Source organism: Pan paniscus, chromosome 12 (assembly GCF_029289425.2).
Source record: "Pan paniscus chromosome 12, NHGRI_mPanPan1-v2.0_pri, whole genome shotgun sequence".
In the NCBI taxonomy this organism is placed as follows: domain Eukaryota; kingdom Metazoa; phylum Chordata; class Mammalia; order Primates; family Hominidae; genus Pan; species Pan paniscus.
The window spans coordinates 70,258,201-70,274,478 of NC_073261.2; positions in this window are offsets into that span (position 1 = coordinate 70,258,201).

Below are 16,278 nucleotides of genomic sequence, written 5' to 3' on the forward strand. Positions count from 1 at the left end.
AACATGCAGAACTCTGATAATCAGAAAAGAAATAAAGTAAGAGACCAGAGGAAGAAAAGTCAAAAGTGTGAAAACTAACTGCCAAATATACAATTTAGGTTGAGTTCTCAGGTCATTTTTTGTGACATGTTGCAACTTTCAATCCCATTACTCCCCTCTACACTTATGGCTAGACTCTAGACTCAGTTAATGACAGACACTTCCCTGAAGACCCCACCAACACTCACTCCACCATTCTTGTGGCCATGTTGACCAGATGTCCTTCCAGGCTTTCTCTGTTCAGTGGCTGCTCCTCATCCCTCATGGCACGAATGAAAGTCAGCCTTCCTCAATTGCCATTACCCCAACCCAACTCCTTCTCCTCTGTGTCTCTCAGCCCAGTCTTCCTTGGCTGTGCATGCCTCTGTCCTTCCAGACATAGTTGAAGCTGAGTTTAGGGAGATAGTCAGTCATATGAATGTTGCTTCATAAAGAAGCTAGCACAGGACATGAGCAAAAGTAGGTTCTCAATGAATGTTTTGCTGAATAAATGCTGAAAGTTTAAGGAATTATTTCTGTATTTCAGATATTTCAAATTGTCCTTATACTAAAAAAGCATTTTACCAAAAAAAAAAAAAAAAAAAGTTTGTGGCATACTCAAAAAATCATAGACTTCAGAGCCCAGCATATCAGTTTTGAATCCCAACCTCAACTCACTAGTTGGGTAAATTAAGCTTTTCTGAGCTATTTCCTCATCTTTAAAATGCAGATGACAGAGTGGCATCAGAAACATGACAGAAAAGGAAGCTCCTGACTCTCCCTCTGCCCATGGATGCACCAAATAAACATCTACCACAGACCAATTCCCTTTAACAAAAGGTCTGGCTGGGCGCGGTGGCTCACACCTATAATCCTAGTACTTTGGGAGGCTGAGGCAGGCGGATCACAAGGTTAGGAGTTTGAAACCAGCCTGACCAGCATGGTGAAACCCCATCTCTACTAAAAATACAAAAATTAGCCGGGCATTGTGGCACACGCCTGTAATCCCAGCTACTTGGGAGGCTGAGGCAGGAGGATTGTTTGACCCTGGAAGGCAGAGGTTTCAGTGAGCCAGGATGGCGCAACTGCACTCCAGTCTGGGTGACAAACTGAGACTCCATCTCGAAAAAAAAAAAAAGAAAGAAAGAAAGAGAAGGTCCAAGACCAACAGAGAGGCTCCTACCCACTGACAGCTGAGAAAACATCTACACTGAATCTGAGGCACACTCAGGCATGGACCCCATCCCAGGCACTGCACCATAAAATTTGGAAAGGAATCTCCCACACCCAGTCTCTCCCTGTGGAGAGGAGGATCTGGACCCCCAAAATAGGGCTCTAACAGTAAGTTTTCCCATGGTTTGACTCTTAATTTGCCAACTATGGGAGCCGAGGGGATTATACACACACATCCCTCTAGACTTAAAAAAAAAAAAAGAAAAGAGGCAAGTGCACACCAACTCCAGAGACTTCAAGCATCCCTCCAGCAGCCACCTGTTGGCCCTGTTTCTAACTAGCTTACAATGGGCAGTTAAAGGGACAGTCAATTATTAAACCACCACTAGCCTAGGATAAGTCTGCATTCACACCAAGTATCCTAACTTTTTTTTTTTTTTTTTTTTTTGAGACAGGTCATCACCCAGGCTAGAGTGCAGTGGTGCAATCTCAGCTCACTGCAACTTCTGCCTCCCAAACTCAAGAGATCCTCCTGCCTCAACCCCCCAAGTAGCTGGGACAATAGGTGCCTGCCATCACACCTGGCTAATTTTTCTATATTTTGTGGAGACGGGGTTTCGCCTTGTTGCCCAGGCAGGTCTCAAACTCCTGGACTCATGCAATCTGCCGGCCTCACCCTCCCAAAGTGCGGGGATTATAGGTGTGAGCCACTGTGCCTGGTCTAGCCACCCTAACTCTTATAACATCTACCTAAGGGATTGCAACCTAAATCTCCTAGCTCTGGGAGCAGAAGAGACTGGCATATACACGTATCTCTAAACAACAGGAAAAGAGTTGTGTTTTTAAATGGATATGCAAGCATCTCCAGGGATTTCATCTCCTTGCAGAGAAGGGGCTTAAGACATAATAAAACTCCCTGTTTCTCCCCAGAAGGGATTTAGGATACACATTGAAAGCTAATTTTTAAAGCTATCTCCCAAAGGACTCCATCCTAAACCTAGTAGCTCTGACAACAGAAGGGACTATGCATATGTGAGTCTCCCTTGATCATGGAACAAAGAGGTGGTTTTAAAAAGGCATTCAAACACTTCTAGGGGCTATACTCTCTTGGAGCAGTTCAGAAAAGGGGCAGGAATGTACAGCTCTCACTTTCTCTTCAATAAGGGCTTATAGCCACACTTTGAGTGGCTCCTTGAGGACTTGGTTTCTAATCAACTTGCATTGAGAGCTAATAGAGCAAACAAGCAATGGCCTTTAGGTAGCCAGAGCCAGAGCACGGTACTTCACAAGACCTTCCTCTAGCTCACTCCAGAGACAAATCCAGGCCTATTCCTTCCTTCTGGAAAGAATTGGCCATGTGGCCAGCCCACAACCTGCATAACTCCCACTCAAGGGACTGTCTCCTTAATGACCTAGCTACAGACTTTGCAATCCTAAGTGACCCAAGACCACAGAAAACCAACAAGTGGATGTATAATTATCCCAATATTAGCAACTACCCCTCTAGGATTAGAAGGTAAATCCTGACTGTGAGAATAGACATTTGCTGCAGATCCTCTCTTCAACTTACTGTACCTGCACCCAGTCACACCATGAAGATACAAAGAACTGGGATACACATCTAACACCCTAAACTTTCCAGCTACATCTTAATAACCTGGGTCCTATCATACCAGTCTCAGGTTACTATCAAGATGTGGCACATCATAAGCTCCAGTGAGCCACCAAAAACAGAGATAACAGTCTGGATAAACACAAAGATTTGAGAGGCACCTTAAAATCTCTGGCCAGACAGATTGGTGAAAACTCATATACAAAGTCAGTCTAATAACATGAAGACAGAGATAGTTATCTAATGCTCAGAAACAAAAACAGAGAATCAAGGAAGTGAAGAAACAGAGGAATATATTTCAAACAAAAGAACAAAGTAAATCTCCAGAAACCAACTTGAATGAAGTGAAGTTTTATGATTTGCGTAATAGGGATTCAAAATAATGGTTATAAAGATACTCACAAGGTCAAGACAACAATAAAAGAGCAAGCTGAAAACTTCAAGAAGAGACAGAAAGTATAAATAATTACCAAATGGAAATCATAGATCTAAAGAGTGCTATCACTGAACTGAAAATGTAAATAGAGGGGTTCGAGAGGAGACTAGATCAAGCAGAAGAAAGGATGAGTAAACTTGAAGACAGATAACTGGAAATCATCCAATCTAAAGAGCAGAAAGAAAAAAAAAGAATGAACAAGAGTAAATATAGCTTAAGAGACTTCTAAGACACCATCAAGCAGAACAACGTATGCATTATTGGCATGCCAGAAGGAAAATAAATAGAGAAAGGGAACGAAAACATAATCAAAATAATAATTGCAGAAACTTTCCCAAGTTTGGGGAGGGAATTAGAAAGCCAGATGCAGAAAGCCCATAGCACACCAAATCAGATAAACTCAAAGAGACCCACACCAGGACACATCATGGATAAACTGTGAAAACTTAAAGACAAAGAGGGAGTGTTGAAAGCAGCAAAGGTAAAAGCAAATTGTCACATACAGGGGAGTCTCTATACAAATTGTTACATGCAGGGGAGTCTCTATAAGACTATCAGCAGACTTCTCAGCAGAAATTTTGCAAACCAGAAGGAAGTGGGGTGATATATTCAAAATCCTAAAAGAAAAGGACTGTCAACAAAAAATATATGCCCAGCAATCCTGTCTTTTGGAAAACAAGAGGTGATAAGGACTTTCTCAAACAAAAGCTGAGAGAGCTTAACACTACTAGATCTGCATTACAAAAAAAATGCTAAAGGAAGTTCTTCAATCTGAAGGAAGGGCTGCTAATTAGTATCATAAAAACATATGAAATTATACAACTCACTAGTAAAAGTAAATACACTGTCAAATCCAAAACACCCTAATACTGTAATGGTGATAGGCAAATCAATTATGTCTCTATTATAAGTGTCAAAAGGCAAAACTACTAAAAACAATGCAAGCTTCAATAATTTGCTAAGGGATACATATTACAAAAAGATGTGAAGTGTGACATCAAAAACATAAAATGTGGAAGAAGGGGGAGTAAAAATGGAGAGTTTGTGTATATAATAAAAATTAAGCTGCTATCAGTCTAAATAAACTAGTTATACATATAAGATGTATTATGTAAGCCTCAGGATAACTGCAAAGCAAAAGCCTATAATAGATACACAAAAGAGAAAAAGAAAAAACTAAAGCATACCACTATGGAAAGTCATCAAATCACAAAGAAAGCAAGCAAAAGAGGAGGTAGGGAACAAATGATCTACCAAACAATTTGAAAACAATTAACAAAATTGCAGGAGCAAGTCTTTATCTATCAATAACAACCTTGAATATAAATGTATTAAATTCCTCATTTAAAAGAGGTAGAGTGACTAAATGAATTTTTAAGAAGACTCAACTATATGCTACCTACAAGGATAGTTGTCTCACTTTGTAAGGACACACAGACTGAAAGTAAAGGAATGGAAAAAGATATTCCATGCAAATGAAAACCAAAGAGAGCAGGAGTACCTATACTTATATCAGAGAAAATAGACCTTCAGGCTAAGACTGTTAAATGAGACAAAGAAGGTCATCATATAATGATAAAGAGGTCAATTCAGCAAAAGTATACAATAATTATAAATATATATGCACCTAACACTGGAGCACCCAACTCTATAAAGCAAATATAAATAGACCAAAAGGAAGAGATAGACTGCAATACAACCATAGTAGGGAACTTCAACATTCAACTTTCAAAAACAGACAGATCATCTAGCAGAAAATCCACAAAGAAACATCAAAGTTAAACTACACTCTAGAATAAATGGACTAAGTGACATTTATGGAATATTTAATCTGACAGATGCAGAATACACATTCTTCTCATCAGCACATGGAACATTCTTCAGGATAGACCACATAATAGGCCACAGAGAAAGTCTCAATACATTTTTAAAAATTAAAATTATATCAAGCATCTTTTCTGAACACAATGGAATAAAACTAGAAATCAATAAAAAGATAAACTTTGGAAAGTGTACAAATATACGGAAACTAAACAACATGCTCTTGGAGAACAAATGAGTTTTTTGCTTTCCATTTGCTTGGTAAATCTTCCTCCATCCCTTTATTTTGAGCTTGTGTGTGTCTTTGCATGTGAGATGGGTCTCCTGAATACAGCACACCAGTGGGTCTTGACTCCTTATCCAATAAGCCAGTCTGTGCCTTTTAATTGGGGTGTTTAGCCCATTTACATTTAAGGTTAATATTGTTATGTGTGAATTTGATACTGTCATTATGAAGCTAGCTGGTTATTTTGCCCATTAGTTGATGCAGTTTTTTCATAGTGTTGGTGGTCTTTACATTTGGGTTTGTTTTTGCAGTGGCTGGTAGCAGTTTTTCCTTTCCATGTTTAGTACATCCTTCAGGAGCTCTTGTAAGGCAGGCCTGGTGGTGACAAAATCCCTCAGCATTTGCTTCTCTGTAAAGGATTTTATTTCTCCTTCACTTACGAAGCTTAGTTTGGCCAGATATTAAATTCTGGGTTGAAAATTCTTTTCTTTAAGAATGTTAAATATTGGTCCCCACTCCCTTCTGGCTTGTAGGGTTTCTGCCAAGAGATCTGCTGTTAGTCTGATGGGCTTCTATTTGTGGGTAACCCGACCTTTATCTCTGGCTGCCCTTAACATTTTTTCCTTCATTTCAACCTTGGTGAATCTGACGGTTATGTGTCTTGGGGTTGCTCTTCTTGAGGAGTATCTTTGTGGTGTTCTCTGTATTTCCTAAAAATGATATAGGGGATATCACCACTGATCCCACAGAAATACAAACTACCATCAGAGAACACTATAAACACCTCTATGCAAATAAACTAGAAAATCTAGAAGAAATGAATAAATTCCTGGACACATACACCCTCCCAAGACTAAATCAGGAAGAAGTGGAATCCCAGAATAGACCAATAACAGGCTCTGAAATTGAGGCAGTAATTAATAGACTACCAACCAAAAAAAGTCCAGGTCCAGACGGATTCACAGCCAAATTCTACCAGAGGTACAAAGAGGAGCTGGTACCATTACTTCTGAAATTATTCCAAACAATAGAGAAAGAGGGAATCCTCCCAAACTCATTTTATGAGGCCAGCATCACCCTGACATCAAAACTGACAGAGGCATAAAAAAAAAAAAGAAAATTTCAGGCCAATATCCCCGATGAACATTGATGCAAAAATACTCAATAAAATACTGGCAAACTGAATACAGCAGCACACCAAAAAGCTTATCCACCACGATCAAGTTGGCTTCATCCCTGGCATGCAAGGCTGGTTCAACATACACACATCAATAAAGGTAATCCATTACATAAACAGAATCAATGACAAAAACTACATTATGATCTCAATAGATGCAGAAAAGGCCTTCAATAAAATTCAAAACCTCTTCATGCTAAAAACTCTCAATAAACTAGGTATCAATGGAACATACCTCAAATTAATAAGAGCTATTTATGACAAACCCACAGCCAATATCATACTGAATGGGCAAAAACTGGAAGAATTCCCTTTGAAAACTGGCACAAGACAAGGATGCCCTCTCTCATCACTACTATTCAACATAGTACTGGAAGTTCTGGCCAGGGCAGTCAGGCAAGAGAAAGCAATAAACGGCATTCAAATATGAAGACAGGAAGTCAAACTGTCTCTGTTTGCAGATGACATGATTGTATATTTAGAAAACCCCATCTCAGCCCAAAACATCCTTAAGCTGATAAGCAACTTCAGCAAATTCTCAGGATACAAAATCAATGTGCGAAAATCACAAGCATTCCTATACACCAGTAACAGACAAACAGTGAGTCAAATCATGAGCAAACTCCCATTCACAGTTGCTACAAAGAGAAAAAAATACCTAGGAATACAACTTAAAAGGGACGTGAAGAACCTCTTCAAGGAGAACCGCAAACAACTGCTCAAAGAAATAAGAGAGGACACAAACAAATGGAAAAACATTCCATGCTCATGGATAGGAAGAATCAATATCATGAAAATGGCCACACTTCCCAAAGTAATTTATAGATTCAATGTTACTCTCATCAAGCTACCATTGATTTTCTTCACAGAATTAGAAAAAACTACTTTAAATTTCATATGGAACCAAAAAAGAGCCCATAGAGCCATGACAATTATAAGCAAAAAGAACAAAGCTGGAGGCATCATACAACCTTACTTCAAATTATACTACAAGGCTATGGTAACCAAAACAGCGTGGTACTTGTACCAGAACAGATACTTAGACCAATGGAACAGAACCAAGGCCTCAGAAATAACACCACACATCTACAACCATCTGATCTTTGACAAATCTGACAAAAACAAGCAATGGGGAAAGGACTCCTTTGGGAAAACCAGCCAGCCATATGCAGAAAACTGAAACTGGACCCCTTCCTTACACCTTATACAAAATTAAGTCAAGACGCATTAAAGATTTAAATGTAAGACCTAAAGCCATAAAAACTCTAGAAGAAAACCTAGGTAATACCATTCAGGACATAGGCATGGGCAAAGATTTCATGACTAAAACACCAAAAGCAATTGCAACAAAAGCCAAAATTGACAAATGAGTTCTAATTAAACTAAAGAGCTTCTGCACAGCAAAAGAAACTATCATCAGAGTGAACAAGCAACCTACAGAACGGGAGAAAATTTTTGCAATTTATCCATCTGACAAAGGGCTGATATCCAGAATCTACAAAGAACTTAAACAAATTTACAAGAAAAAACAAACAACCCCATCAAAAAGTGGGTGAAGGATATGAACAGACACTCAAACATATGAAAAAAAGCTCATCATCACTGGTCATTAGAGAAATGCAAATCAAAACCACAATGAGATACCATCTTATGCCAGTTAGAATGGTGATCATTAAAAAGCCAGGAAACAACAGATGCTGGAGAGGATGTGGAGAAATAGGAACACTTTTAACTGTTGGTGGGAGTGTAAATTATTTCAACCATTGTGGAAGACAGTGTGGCTATTCCTCAAGGATCTAGAACTAGAAATACCATTTGACCCAGCAATCCCATTACTGCATATATACCCAAAGGATTATAAATCATTCTACCATATAGACACATGCAAACGTATGTTTATTGCAGCACTATTCACAATAGCAAAGACTTGGAACCAACCCAAATGCCCATCAATGTTAGACTGGATAAAGAAAATGTGGCACATATACACCATGGAATACTATGCAGCCATAAAAAAGAATGAGTTCAATTTCCTTGCAGAGACATGGATGAAGCTGGAAACCATCATTCTCAGCAAACTAACACAGGAACAGAAAACCAAACACCACATGTTCTCACTCATAGTGGGAGTTGAACAATGAGAACATATGGGCACAGGGAGGGGAACATCATACACTGGCGCCTGCCAGGGGTGGGGAGTAAGGTGATGGATAACATTAGGAGAAATACCTAGTGTAGATGACGAGTTGACGGGTGCAACAAACCACCATGGCACATGTATACCTATGTAACAAATCTGCATGTTTTGCACATGTATCTCAGAACTTAAAGTATAATTTTTTAAAAAAAGAAAGAAATCTAATTTACAATAGCTACAAAAACAAGATAAAACATCTAGGAATAAATTTAACCAAAGAGGCAAAATATCTCTACAATGAAAACTGTAAAACATTGATTTAAAAATAATCAAAGAGGACACACACAAAAAATAAAAAGATATTCCATGTTTATGGATTGGAAGAATTGATATTGTTAAAAAGTCCATAATACCCAAGGTGATCTACAGATTCAATGCAATCTGTAGAAAAATACAAATGACATTCTTCTCAGAAATAGAAAAAAAATCCCAAAATTTGTATAGTATCACAAAAGACTCCAAATAGCCAAAGCAATCTTGGGCAAAAAGAACAAAGCTGGAGACATCCCACTACCTGACTTTAAAATATAATACAAAGCTATAGTAACCAAACAGCATGGTACTGGGACTAAAATAGATACACAGACCAATGGAACAGAATAGAGAACCCAGAAATAAATCTATGTATTTACAGCCAACTGACTTTCAATGACGGCATCGAGAACAAAAATTGGGGAAAGAACAATCTCCTCAATAAACTGTTTTGAGAAAACTGGATATCTACATGCAAAAGAATGAAATTAGACCCTTACCTCCCACCATGTACAAAAATAACTCAAAAGACATTAAAGATTTAAACATATGTCCCAAAACTATCAAACTACTAGACAAAAACATAGGGGAAATACTTCAGGACATTAGTCCGGGTAAAGACTTCTTAGATTCATCTCAAAGCACATGCAACAAAAACAAAAATAGGCAAATGGGATTATGTCAAACTAAAAAGCTTCTGTACAGTAAAGGAAACAATCAACAGAGTGAAGAGACAACCTAAAGATTCGGAGAAAATATTTACAAACTGTCGATCCAACAAGGGATTAATATCTAGTGTATATAAAGACTCAGACATCAGTAGCAAAGACAAAAAAATCCAATTAAAAAATGAGCAAACACTCTAAATACACATTTTCTTAAAAGAGGCCAACAGGTCTATGATAAAAATGCTCAACATTTTTTGTTGAGGGAAACGCAAATCAAAAACACAATGAGATATCATCTTACCAGTAAAATGGCTATTATAAAAAAGACAAAAAATTCAAATGTTGGCAAGAATGTGGAGAAAGGGGAACTACTATGGACTGTTTATGTGAATGTGAACTAGTACAGCCATTATGGGAAACAGTATGGCTGTTAGCCAAAAAACTAAAAATAGAAATATAATATGATCCAGTCATTCCATTACTGGGTGTATATCCAGAGGAAAGCAAATCAATATGTCAGAGCTACCTACACTCCCCTGCTTATTGCAGCACTATTTACAGCAGGCAAAATATGAAATAAACCTGTGTCCATCAATGGATAAATGGACACAGAAAGTGTGGTATATATACACAATGGAATATTATTCAGCCATGGAAAAGACTGAAATCCTGTCATTTGTAAAAACACAGACGACCCTGGCAGACACTGTGTTAGTGAAATAAGCCAGAAAGACAAATATCACATATTCTCGCTCATATGTGGGAGCTAAAAAAGTGGATTTTATGGAGGCAGAAAGTAAAACAGTGGTTACGAGAGACTGAGAATGGAAAGAGGAGAGAGGGATAAGAAGAGATTGGTTAACAGCTACAAAATTAAAATTAGTTCGGAGGAATAAGTTCTAATGTTCTGTAACACAGCAGGGTGACTGTAGTTAACAATAATTTACTGTATATTTCAAATTAGCTGGATGAAAGAATTTTGAATATTCCCAACACAAGGAAATAATAAATGTTTGAGGTGATGGATATACCAATTAACTTGACTTGATCATTATACATTGTATATAGGTATCAAAATATCACATGTACTCTATAAATATGTACAATTATTATGTGTCACATATTCTCATTTATGGGATCTAAAAATCAAAACAAATTTTTTAATGCAGGTGACAACATCTTGCAGAACTGGTTTAAGAATTTTAAGTGAAATATATACAGGCAAAACTCATTTTATTGCTCTTTGCTTTATTGCACTTTGCAGATACTGTGTTTTTTAAAAAGAGGTTTTTTACAAAGAGGTTTGGGGCAACCTTGCATCGAGAAAGCCTATTGGCACCATTTTTCCAATAGCATTTGCTCATTTCATGTCTCCGTGTCACATGTCGGTAATGCTTGCGATATTTCAAATGTATTATTATTATGATGATGTCTGCTTTGGTGATGTGTGATCTGCAATCTTTGATTTTACTATTACAATTTTGGGGGTGCTACAAACAGTGCTCATATCAAGTGCATCATATTAAGATGGAGAACTTAATAAATACATGCTGTGTGTGTTCTGATGGCTCCACCAACTGGCCATGCCCCTGTCTCTCTTTCTTTCTTTGGGCTTCCTATTCCGTGAGACACAACCATATTGACATTAGGCCAATTAATAATCTTCAATGATCTCTAATTGTTCAAGTGAAAGGAAAAGTCACATGTTCCTCACTTTAAATCAAAAGCTAGAAATTATTAAGTTTAGTGAGTAAAGCCTGCTGAAAGCCAAGATAGACCAAAGCTAGGCATCTTGCAAACAGTTAGTTCTGAACGGAAAGAAAAAAGTTCTTGAAGGAAATGAAAAGTGCTTCTTCAGTGAACACACGAATAATAGGAGAGCAGAGCAGCCTTATTGCTGACAGGGAGAAAGCTTGAGTGGTCTGGATAGAAGATCAAACCAGGTACAACACTCCTTCAAGCCAAAGCTTAATCCAGAGCAAGGTACTAACTCTCTTCAATTCTGTAAAGGTCAAGAGAGGTAAGGAAGGTGCAGAAGAAAAGTATGAAGGTGGCAGAGGTTAGTTCATGAGAGTTAAGGAAAGAAACCTCTCCATAAAATAAAGTACAAGGCGAAGCAGCAAGTGCTGATATAGAAACTGCAGCAAAATTTCCAGAAAAATCTAACTAAGATAATTGATGATGACGGCTACACTAAACAACAGATTATCAACATAGGTAAAACAGCCTTCTCTAGGAAGAAGGTGACAGGTAGGATGTTCATAGCTAGAGATGAGAAATCAATGCCTGGCTTCAAACCTTCAAAGAACAGACTCTCTTTTTAGAGGGTAATGCAGCTGGTGACTTTAAGTTTAAGCCAATTATCATATGCCATTCAGAAAACCCTACAGCCCTTAGGAATTATGTTAAATCTACTCTGCCTGTGCTCTATAAATGGAATAAAAAAAGCCTGGATGAAAACACATGTGTTTACTGCATGGTTCACTGAATATTTTAAGCCCACTGTTGAGACCTACTGCTAGGAAAAAAAAAAAAAGATTCCTTTCGAAACATTACTCCTCATTGACAATGCACTGGTCATCCAAGAGCTGTAATGGAGGTATACAAAGAAATGAATGTTGTTTTCATGCCTGCTCACACAACATCCATTCTGTAGCCCAGGGATCTAGAAGTCATTTTAACTTTCAAGTTTTATTATTTAAGAAATTCATTTTGTAAGGCTTTAGCTGCCACAGATAGAAATTCCTCTGATAGATCTGGGCAAGGTACATTGAAAACTATGGAACGGATTCACCATTTTAGATGCTATTAAGAACATTCATGATTCATGAAAGGGAGTCATATCAACATTATCAGGAGTTGGAAGAAGTTGACCCAACCCTTATGGATGAGTTGGAGAGGTTCCAGATTTTACTACAGGAAAAACTGCAGATGTGGTGGAAATAATAATATTAGAATTAGAAGTGGCGCCTGAAGATGTGACTGAATTGCTGCAAGCTCGTGATAAAATTTTCACAGATGAGGAGTTGCTCCTTATGGATGAACAAAGAAAGTGGTTTCTTCTGATAGAATCTTCTCCTGGTGAAGATGCTATAAAAATTGTTGAAATGACAAAGGATTTAGACTATTATGTAACTTATTTTATTACATAAAATTAGTTAATAAAGCAGCAGCAGGGTCAGAGATGATTGACTCCAACTTTGAAAGAATTCTACTGTGGGTAAAATGCTATCTAATAGCATTCCATGCTACAGAGGAATCTTTCATGAAAGGAAGAGTCAATTTATGTGTCAAACTTATTTGTGGTCTTATCTTCAGCAGCTATCACACTGATCAGTCAGCAGCCATCAACATCAAGGCCAGGCCCTCCACCAGCAAAAAGATTATGACTCATTGAAGGCTCAGATGATCATTAGCATTTTTCAGCAATATTTTTAACTGAAAGTATGGTCATTATTTTTTAAAATATAATGCTATTATGCACTTAACAGACTAAAGTATAGTATAAACATTACTTTTATATGCAATTGGAAACAAAAAATTTGTTTGGCTCACTTGTTTATAGTGATCTGGATCCAAACCCACAATATTTCTGAGGTATGCCTGTAAAGTGACTGGTACACTGTAGGCACTTAATGCATGGCAGCTATTATTCATATTGGACCTACTAACTTAATTGATGAAATAGCTAGGGAATACCCAGAGAGTCATGTACTTGTAGAAAATGTGTGATATTTGAATTACTTGCCAAAGATGATTTTAAAAAATTTCATCACCAAAAATAACCAGTATATTTATAGATGTATAGAAAAGCTAGCACCTCTACAATGTGCAGAGCTAAAAATATTACGTGAAATCCTAGAAATGCTAGGATCTACAAGGGCTGTCTGACTACATTTTAGCATTCAATACATCATTTCGGATTATCTTCTAAAGCTGAAAGGCCATTAATCCATTAAAACACATTATTTTAAACAAAACTCCGATCATCAAACTGCACTACTACTGTGCCATTCTGGTAAGCGGGGTCAGATTTTTTCCTTTTTTATTGGCCTTTTTTCTTGGTTTCTCCAAAATGAAACATGACTATAAAGTAAGATAATGGGCTTCCTTATGTGATGGTAAACAAGTTCCAAAGAGTTCCTAAGATGTCTCACTTAATACCAGCACAACTGAAATGGAAGTAAAACTTCCAAGAATGACGACTCATGACTTAGTTGTGGAGGCTGGAGGTTCTGGCATGTTCATTTTTAAAGACCAATTTCAGCACTTTATAGTTCCATTTACTAGAAATAGAGTCTGAGAGACCCTATGGGTCTTATGGAGGCAGGTGGGGCAGGGGATTGTAGGGAGGCCTCCTCTAAATTATTCTGGACAGTCCATCATGCAATAGATTGACCTTCATGTCAGCCTGCAAGTAGACATTTTGAGGGTTCACAGATACAGAGCAAAGTACTTTCAGATGTTAGGAATTAAAAATCCTCAAGATATGCATGTAAATAATATATGCAGACAAATGTATCTTGGTTTGATGGTTTTTTCTCAGAGTCCCAGAAAATAAATTACTTAGTAAGAAATCCCAGCTTATAATGTGGTCTTTTAGAGTAAAAATATCTGAATCTAATCCTCCTAGAGTCAAAATTGTGCTAAGCACTGTTTATATCTAACAATATCATAAGTCTCTAATCTGTTGTATATGATATTCTATTGCCAGGCCAACTCAGTATTTATCAATTAGAAATTGGGAAAAAGCAGATTTTATTTTGCCTTTAAATGACTCTTTGCATCCAGTTCTTCCTCCTCAACAAAATTTTGCACTTTGGGGTTAGTTACAAGATGTATTTCCTCCCTAAAGCTCCACCAGGTTGCCTTCTGGTAGAAACTGTTTCTTCACGTGCCACAGACCCTGGAGGGCAGGACATCCAAGTTACAACAGTTCAAGCCAAGTGGCTGCAGGACCCATACAGCTGTGACTTCTGTCAGCTCTTAAATAAAACATTAGACGTGTGTCTATTGTTTGTGAACTGTCCATGGTCCCTTTTCAGCTGGCTGGGGTTAAAGGTATGTAGATTAGTAGGCCAGCTGTTTGGTAATTGTCACAGCCAGTTACTCAGTAACCTATAGGACAGCATTCTCTGGAGGTAATGTCTTTGTTGCTAAGCAATGAATTCAGGTAAAATGCCTTTCCCTGGTTCTTTTTGGTCCAGTTTTAGAACACAGGGTATTGGTTACATTGTCTTCTCCCACAGCCCATTCACACCTCTTTTGTTTTTCTACCCAGGCCATGAAATGAGTGCCGATAAGTTGGGACAGCCCTGTTTACTGGGACTTATCAACTGCTAATGCAGTCCAGGAGTAAGCAAATGGCTGGGCAGCAGTATTTCTTGGGATATGCTCTAAGGTAGCCACTGTCATAATGTCCCTTCCAGATCTTAGTTTGGGAATTGGCCAGTATATCCATCAGATGGGCACAAAGAAGAGCAAAAACAATGGCAGGAATGTGATGAGAAGAAAGGTAAATGGATGCCTGGTGATGTGTGCCCACGTCAGTTACCAACTTTATTATTATTATTATTTAGTTTACATTTTGAAATACATACTTGCCCTCAATACTTAAGCATAAATGTTCTGTTACAGAGACCAAGAGCACTGGGTAAGAGGGGACTCTGGCAGGAAAACCTCGGTTTAGTCCCCTCAGAATAGGTTTGAGCCATCTTCCTCCTCTAAGGAGTTTGCTGCAGACAACATCGACAACCAGCTTCTCAACTACATTTCTTCCTACCTTAAAATTTTGAAGCCATTATGACCTGATGTTACAGGAGATCATCTAAGGTAAGCCCCACTCACTATGTTGTTTCCCCAGCAGTGTTTCAGTAGAAGAGATAAAAGAAAGAGTGGTGTTTGGGTTCTCGGAAAAACCTATTAATTCAACTGAGCATTCTTACCACTTTCTGTGGAAAATCACGGTTCCTCAGAGCAGGGTGTGGGTTCTATTTGGGACTCTCATGTGCTGGGGCCCTGCCACCATCACTTCTTCCATGCGTGAGCCTCACATTAGCTATACCACACCAAATAGTTAGCAGGTAGACATTTTCCTCCCAAAAATGATATTCATGTTCAAAAGCGTTCACAAAGAAATTCCTTTCAATGGCAATCGCTATTAGGAAATTTTAAAGATTTCTTTTTTTCATAGTGAACCAACGTATACCGACAGAATATGAAAATCATGGGATACAATGTGCTTCAAGTCCAGCACAGAAGCTATGCTCTTGCTGAAGCTCTTGCTCAAGACTCCCAGCTGGCAAAAAGGGCCTCTGCCAGGCAGCCACTGCCCCACCTCACTGGGTGATGGTTAACAGCAACAGGGTCTGAAACACAACTCCACCTTTGATTTGCAAGGTGGCCTTCAGCAAATTACCTGGCCTCTCTCTGCCTCAATGCCCTCATTTTTTAAAATGGGCATAAAAATAAGGTTGGTTAAAAACAGGGTTGCTATGAAATAATACATGAAATAATACATGTGACCCCCTAAGTGCATAATAATTGCTAGCCTTGGTTATAGTTACCTCTCCTTTGGAGCCCACACTGTACCAAACTAAACAAACAAATGCCTGTTTAGTGTCCACTGTGGGCAAGGCTCTGCTTGTCAGTTAAAATCTTGTTAGAGTGAATGAAAATAAAACATTGAAACGAAGAGC